This window comes from Tachyglossus aculeatus, unplaced genomic scaffold, assembly GCF_015852505.1.
Source record: "Tachyglossus aculeatus isolate mTacAcu1 unplaced genomic scaffold, mTacAcu1.pri scaffold_78_arrow_ctg1, whole genome shotgun sequence".
Lineage (NCBI taxonomy): Eukaryota > Metazoa > Chordata > Mammalia > Monotremata > Tachyglossidae > Tachyglossus > Tachyglossus aculeatus.
Genome location: NW_024045093.1, coordinates 661351 through 669696, shown reverse-complemented (window position 1 = coordinate 669696; position 8346 = coordinate 661351). Strand labels below are relative to the sequence as shown.

Genomic DNA, 8346 nt, shown 5'->3' with positions numbered 1-8346 from the left:
AATCACATTTTGTTGTTATTCTTGCTGTTATTAGAAAGAACTTGGCTGTGAAGACATCAAAGGTTTCTTGGATGCTATGTGATTTGATCCACTTCTTCTAATAATCTGCCTGGACTGGTGCTTAGGGCTAAAATATTGGATTTAGGGCAAAAATTTGAATTCAAGTGCATTTTGTACTACAAAAATGCCCAGGGTCTTCTGGAATGATTGCTAGAGCTACAAGACCAATCTCCAAGTCGTCCAAACTAGAGCCTCGCTCAGACCAACTCCAGTTAGCAGCAGCTGATTCACTAGAAAACAGGGATTTTGGTTCCAGAGTGTTCCTAGTCAAAATACTACACCATCAGTCTCCCAGAACCTCTAAATAGATAATCCAATACGATCCTTGGAGAACTTTCCCCTTCTCTGCCCCTACCATAGCATACAGAGGTGATAACCTAAAGTGACTTCCCAAAATGTCTTAAAGCTGGGAATTGAACTCCCAAGAGTATTGGACTCCAATAAATATAATTTGACCTAGAAGAAATGACAAACAATATTAAATGTGGTCATTTAGAAGCTGATTAAACCGATCCTAAAAATGAGCAGAAAAGAGAAGGGAGGTGAAATACAAAACAGTCATTTTTGCTTCTATTAGCAGTTCCCATTAAAGTGATTAATAGGAGAAGGGGTTGAAACTGTTTCATATAAAGTGTAGTTTGGGATTATTTGTGGATTATCTGTGGATTTCATTTATCTGTGCCACCCTATCTCTCATTAGCCCAGGAGTATTTGATGAATTTCTCAATGTCAGTCTCAAAGGGAAAATCTCTGGTATTTTTATCTTCCAGTGTAGCTCTGCAGTGATGACATAATCATAACATCATCATAGAGAATTTTCTAATCCAGTCAATCAATGATTGGTATTTATCGAGCACTTCCTGAGTGTGAAGCACTGTTTTAAGAAATTGGGATAGTATCTGAGACGTAAAACACCCATTCCCTGTCCTTAATAGATCACAATTGAGAAAACTCAAGATTAAAAGAGAGGAATTGAGGGAGGAAGGAGGAACACAGTACAGGACTCCCACCATGGAAATGAGGGTTCTAGATGAGTGAAGATCTAAACTCTCAGAGCAGGTTGAAGGATATGAGGGGATCGTCTTGGATCCTGCATCTGCATCTGAGGGGACTCTATGATCAATCAGTTGTATTCATTGAGCACTTACTGTGTGCAAAGGATTGTTACAGTGATTCAATGTGTACAGCCAGTTTTGTTCATAGGTTTGATTTTAACCCAAGGTCTGTAAATTGTGGCTCATTTATTTCTGAAGACAAATTGATTTCTTTTTTTTTTTTTTTTTTGCTTTGGGGAAAGACCCTCCATGATCTTTGGTGTCTTCAAAGTGTCCCAGAAATGGTCACTGCAATCTTAAATCATCCTCTCCTCTTCTTTCAGGAGAGCCTGTAATCCTGGAAAAGAAGAGGTTGTCCAGCAAAGAATGCAGGAAAGATTTGAGATCCTGGAGCCAGAAAAGATCTGGCTAGAAAAGGATCAGTTGCAACTGTCCTCTAGAGAAAGCTCTAGATGGCCTCTTTATGGCGGGATGAGCGGAGGCCTCTGGTGATGTGGGTTTTCAGGATCACTTAAATCTGATATCAGGGTCATTTGGGGCCACCAGCCGAGCCAGACATATTCAATAATCCTTTCCCTGTCTCCAAACTCTTTGCATCTCTCCACCTCTTCTCTGTCGGTCCCTCGGTCCTCTTCTGTCTCCATAGCCCTTCCCCACTTTTCCAGTCTTGCCTCTTGGAGGCGAGACTCCATCCCACTTTGGTTTGCAAGAATTCTGAATTCCTTCCCTATTAAATGAATCTTTTTACAGCAGACCAATCAATCAATGATATTTATTCAGTGCTGTGTGCAAAGCACTGTACTAAATGCTTGGTAGAATATACCTCAACAGAGTTGGTAGTCGTGTTCCCTGCCCACGACGAGTCTACAGTCTAGGGGAGGAGACAGACATTAACATGAATAATTAAATTGCAGTTACGTACATAGGTAATGTGCGGCTGAGGGCTGAGCCTGGGTTGAATACCAAGCGCTCTTAATCCCCACTGTGCGGATGAGGTAACTGAGGCACAGAGAAGTGAAGTGACCTGCCCAAGGTTACCCAGCTGACAAGTGGAGGCCTTCCCAGACGGAGCCCCCTCCTTCCTCTCCCCCTCCTCCCCCTCCCCATCCCCCCGCCTCACCTCCTTCCCCTCCCCACAGCACCTGTATATATGTATGTATGTTTGTACGTATTTACTACTCTATTTTATTTGTACATCATCATCATCATCATCATCAATCGTATTTATTGAGCACTTACTGTGTGCAGAGCACTGTACTAAGCGCTTGGGAAGTACAAGTTGGCAACATATAGAGACAGTCCCTACCCAACAGTGGGCTCACAGTCTAAAAGGGGGAAAAGGAAGTTAGCAGAAGAAGGTTTCGATCCTTCGAGCTCTGGGTTATGGGCCCAGCACGCTTCCACTGCACCACTCTGCTTGACATCTCTGTACATCTTTATCCTATTTATTTTATTTTATTAATATGTTTTGTTTTGTTGTCTGTCTCCCCCTTCTAGACTGTGAGCCCGCTGTGGGGTAGGGACCGTCTTTAGATGTTGCCAACCTGGACTTCCCAAGCGCTTAGTACAGTGCTCTGCACACAGTAAGCACTCAGTAAACACGATTGAACGAATGAATGCTCAGAGGTTAATGATTCAGTACAAATGCTGCCACCCTAGCAAATCTTTCAAAAACTCTTAGCTTAATAGATTATTCTTAAAACAATGAAAAGAAATGGCATTGGTGAATAGAACTGCCTTTAAAAATGTCTTGCAAGTGGGGAATTGGTAGGCAGGGTTTCTATGGGGGCAGGCATAATGATCCTAGATTAGAGAGGGAGAGAAAAATGGAGAAGGTTGAAGGGAGAAAGAGAAATGGGGGTGAGGAAGAAAGGAAAGGAGAGAGAAAGGAAGAGAGGGAGAGAGGTGATAAAGGAAATGGAGAAAGAGAGGGTAAGGTAAAGGGAAAACTGAAGAGTAAAGGAGGTAAGAAAGGGTGAAGAAGAGGCTGAGAAAGCAGAGGGAAGGGAGAAGTAAACATGCCCACACTCTGTCACACACATGCACATGCACATACACACAAACACACCTACACTCTCATACTCATTTGCTTAAATGCATACCATCTCTCCCGTAACCACTCACTCAGCACAGAAAATTCCTATTCCCTCAGATGTTTAATCACAAATCACCAATCTTCTTCCCATATTGTCTTTCATTTTTCCTTCCTTTCATCTTAATGACACATAGTCTCCTCACAGCATTTTTCATTTCAGTATTTCTCAAAGAGTAAATGATACGGTTCAACACGGGGGTGATGACAGTGTAGAACACAGCCACCATTTTGTCGATGGAAAACATGGCAGAGGGCCGCATGTAGATGAAGATGCAAGGTCCAAAAAACAAGATCACCACCGTGATATAGGAGCCATAGGTCGAGAGGGCTCTGCGACATCCTCTAGAACCTCGTGTCTTAAGTGGAATAAGAAAGCATATGAAACAACCAATACCAGGAAGTTGACCACAGACAGCATCCCACCATTAGCCACAATCAGCAAGCCGATGACAAAAGTGTCCTTGCAGGCAAGTTTCAGCAGAGGGAGCAGGTCGCAGAAATAGTGGTCAATCACAGTAGTTCCACAGAAGGGTAAGCGGAATACGAGGATAATTTGAGCCATAGAATGCAAGAAGCCACGCATCCAGGATATTCCAACCAGAAGGCCGCACGTAAGTTGGCTCATGAAGGAGGTGTAGTGCAGGGACTTGCAGATGGCAACATAGAAATAAGCGGCATGGCTCAGTGGAAAGAACCCGGGCTTGGGAGTCAGAGGTCATGGGTTCGAATCCTGGCTCTGCCACTTGTCAGCTGTGTGACCTTGGGCATGCCACTTAACTTCTCCGTGCCTCAGTTACCTCATCTTGTAAAATGGGGATTAAGACTGTGAGCCCCACGTGGGACAACCTGATAACCTTGTATCCCCCAGTGCTTAGAACAGTGCTTTGCACATAGTACGTGCTTAACAAATACTATTATTATTATTGTAGCGATCATAGGCCATCACGGTGAGGATGAAAATCTTTGTCCCACCAAAGAAATGAATGAAGAATAGCTGAGTCATAAGGTCATTCAAGGAAATCCCTTTCTTTTCAATGCCTATGTCTAGAATTAGTTTGGGAGCAGTTGTAGAGGAGTAGCAGATCTCTGCATAGGACAGATAGCTGAGGAAATAATACGTGGGTGAGCCAAGATTCATACTGTTCATACTGACATTAACAGTTAGTACAATGAGAAGATTTCCCTGAGCAGTGGCTGTGTACAAGAGCAGAAATACAAGAAAACACACTTTCTGCACCTCCTTATTTTGAGAAAGCCCTAGAAAAACAAATTCTGTAACATTGTTTGTAACTGCCATGAACTCCATTCTATAGATGAATGCAAAGGGTGTTACCAGAGATGTTGACTCTGCAATTACAAAAGATTGGGGTTTTGTAGCTCAGCAACAGTTATATGCATCCTTTTCTTCATTTACATCCTCCTTGAATTCTTTCACTGCCTGAACAAGTTTGATCTTTTGCCTTTCCCGAACTCCCTTCCCTGTTAGGTGCTTGAACAACTCAATTTTCTCCAGTGGGTTTCCCTTCCCGTTTTTCCAATTTCCCTCTTCAGAATCTTCTCCAGAAGGCATCCCCCTCTACGTCTCACTTGTTAACTCTCTCCCTGGGGCCTTTGATCTCCTGTACTATCCCTCTCCTTCAACCCACTTATTGACTTCCTCACCATCATCAACGGCATTTATTGAACACCTACCAAATGCAGAGTACTTTATTAAGGCTTAGGATAATAATATACAACAGAGTTGGCAGACACATTCCCTGGCCACAAAGAGCTTACGCCACTTCATAAATGACTTCTAGTCTTCTGTTCATCAAACGGACAAATGATCAAAATATTTAGCCACCCTTCCTCCCAGATATCTTCTTGCTCTTACTCTTCACCACAAAACCCTTTCATTATGGGCAGGTAATGTTGTTCCCTGCTTGTTCTTTCATGGTATTCTCCCAAGCACTTAGCCCAGTGCTTTACACACCATAAGTGCTCAATGAATACAATTGAATTAATGAATGAACCCTTTCTAGTTATCTCTCACCTTGGCTTGTTTCTCACTTCTCCCTATACTGACACCCTACCATGACCTCTAAATGTTATTGTCCATAAAGTCTCCCTTCATCAATTCATTTATTGTCATAATTATTGAACACTTACTGTGTGCAGAGCACTGTACTAAGTGCATGGGAAGTACAATAAAACTTCATGGATGGCCTGTTGGGATAGAGAAAACATTTGTTAAATTTGCAAGTGACATCCAGTTGGTGGACTCACTAATGTGCTGGAAACTGTAAAAAAAAAAAATTAAAACCTTGATAAATTGATGAAGTGAGTCAGTAGGAAAGAAGACATAGATTGGAACAGTTCAAGGAAATACATTTATGGATGAAAGCCGAACACCACAAAAACCAGAAGGATAAATCACTGGTAAGGGGCAAGTATCAAGTATCAAAATTTAAGTATATTTATTGAGTGCTTACTGTGTGTAGAGCACTGTATTAAGGGCTTAGGGAGTACAATATAACAGAGTTGGTAAATGATTTCCCTGTCCACTATGAGCTCATTGTCTAGAGTGAAGTACAAAAGTAAAAGATCCAGAGGGAATAATAAAGAAAAAAAGTAAGTCACCAATATAGTGCCTGTATTTCAATCAATCAATCATTAGTATTGACTGAGCACTTACTGTATGCAGAGTGCTATACTAAATGCTTATTGGAAGTTCAATAACAATACAGTTGGAAGACACCATCTCAACCTTACAGGAGCTCACAGTTTAGTAGGCAAGGCAGACATTAAAACAAATTACAGTTACGGGAAACAGCACAGTGTAGGGATATATGTTTGATCTTGAGTACGCCACTTCACTTCTCTGTGCCTCATTTACCTCATCTGTAAAATGGATATTGAGACTTGCGCCCCATATGGAACAAGGAACAAGGACTCTCCCATCCTCCCCAGCAGTATCTTCAGATGAGATCCTCCTCACTCCTCTCAAGTGCTACTCCATCCACCTGTGCCTCAGACCCCATTCCTTCTCATCTTATGAAAACTCTCGCCCCTTCCCTCCTCCCCTCCTTAACTTCCACCTTCAACTGCTCACTCTCCACTGGTTCCTTCCCCTCTGCCTTCAAACATGCCCACGTCTCCCCCATCCTAAAAAAACCCTCTCTTGACCCCACCTCCACTTCTAGTTATCACCTTATCTCCCTCCTACCCTTCCTTTCCAAACTCCTAGAAAGAGTCATCTACACTCGAATTCCTCAATGCCAGCTCTCTCTTTGACCTCCTCCAATCTGGTTTCTGTCCCCTACACTCCACCGAAACTGCCCTATCAAAGGTCAACAGTGACCTCCTTCTTGCCAAATACGATGGCTCCTACTCTATCCTAATCCTCCTCGACATCTCAGCTGCCTTCAGCACTATGGATCACCCTCTTCCCCTCAACACGCTATCCAACTTGGCTTCACAGACTCTGTTCTCTCCTGGTTCTCCTCATCTCTCCAGTCATTCCTTCTCAGTATCCTTTGCGGGCTCCTCCTCCTCCTCCCATCCCCTAACTGTAGGGGTTCCTCAAGGGTCAGTTCTTAGTCTCCTTCTATTCTCTATCTACACTCACTCCCTTTGTGAACTCATTTGCTCCCACGGCTTCAACTATCATCTCTAAGCTGATGACACCCAAATCTACATCTCCGTCCCTGCTCTCTCCCCCTCCCTCCAGTCTCGTATCTCCTCCTACCTTCAAGACATCTCCATCTGGATGTCTGAGCCATCTAAAACTCAATATGTCCAAGCCTGAACTCCTTTTCTTCTCTTCCAAACCCTGCCCTCTCTCTGATTTTCCCATCACTGTAGACGGCACTACCATCCTTCCCATTTCACAAGCCCACAACCTTGGTGTCATCCTCGACCCCGCTCTCTCGTTCACCCTACACACCCAATCCGTCACCAAAACCTGCCGGTCTCACCTCCACAACATCGGCAAGATCCGCCCTTTCCTCTCCATCCAAACCGCCCCCTTGTTGGTTCAATCTCTCATCCTATCCCGACTGGATAGCATCAGCCTCCTCTCTGATCTCCCATCCTCCTGTCTCTCCCCACTTCAGTCTATACTTCACTCTGCTGCCCGGATTATCTTTGTACCAAAACACACTGGGAATGTTACTCTCCTCCTCAAAAATTTCCAGTGGCTGCCTGTCCACCTACAAATCAAGCAAAAACTCCGCACTCTCAGCTTCAAGGCTCTCCATCACCTCGGCCCCTCCTGCCTCACCTACCTTCTCTCCGTCAACAGCCCAGCACAAATCCTCCGCTCCTCTGCTGCTAACCTTCTCACTGTGCCTCGTTCTTGCCTGTCCTGCCATCTACCCCCAGCCCACGTTCTTCCCTTGGCCTGGAATGCCATCCATCCCCACATCCCCCAAGCTAGCTCTCTTCTTCCCTTCAAAGACCTACTGAGAACTCACCTCCTCCTGGATGCCTTCCCAGACTGAGCCCCCTTTTTCCTCTCCTCCTGCCCACCCCCCAATCTACTTCCTTTCCCTTCCCACAGCACTTGTATATATTTGTACAGATTTATTACTCTATTTATTTTACTTCTACATACTTACTATTCTATTTATTTTGCTAATGATGTGCTTATAGCTATAATTATATTTGTTCTGATGATTTTGACACCTGTCTACATGATATGTTTTGTTGTCTGTCTCCCGTTTCTAGACTGTGAGCCCGTTGTTGGGTAGGGACCGTCTCTATATGTCGCCGACTTGTACTTTCCAAGCGCTTAGTACAGTGCTCTGCACACAGTAAGCACTCAATAAATACGATTGAATGAATGCCTGAATAATTTGTTCAAGAGGGTGGAGCACTTCTCCTTACCCCCTTCCAGGGAAAAACAAGTTCACCTTCTTAATGTCCGTTCCCCACTCGTTTAAAGAACACCTTTCTGTGAGTGTAAATGAGATGGCAGCCCACCACATCAAGGCCCTCAGAGCAACTCTTTCCCTAGAGCAGGGAGATAGTCCCATCCCATTGCCCTCTCCTCTGCCAGACAAAACTATTTCTCCTCCCTTTTTGACACCCATGCCCATCATCCTGTCAGCTCTTCCGTACATTCAACTCCCTTTTCAGGCCCCCAGTTCCTCCCCC

General features: G+C 44.0%; 1 pseudogene; it reads right to left on the bottom strand.

Moving 5' to 3' along the window:
• Positions 1-3275: 3275 nt before the first annotated feature.
• Positions 3276-4507, bottom strand: LOC119924027 (annotated as a pseudogene).
• Between the last annotated feature and the right edge of the window lie 3839 nt (positions 4508-8346).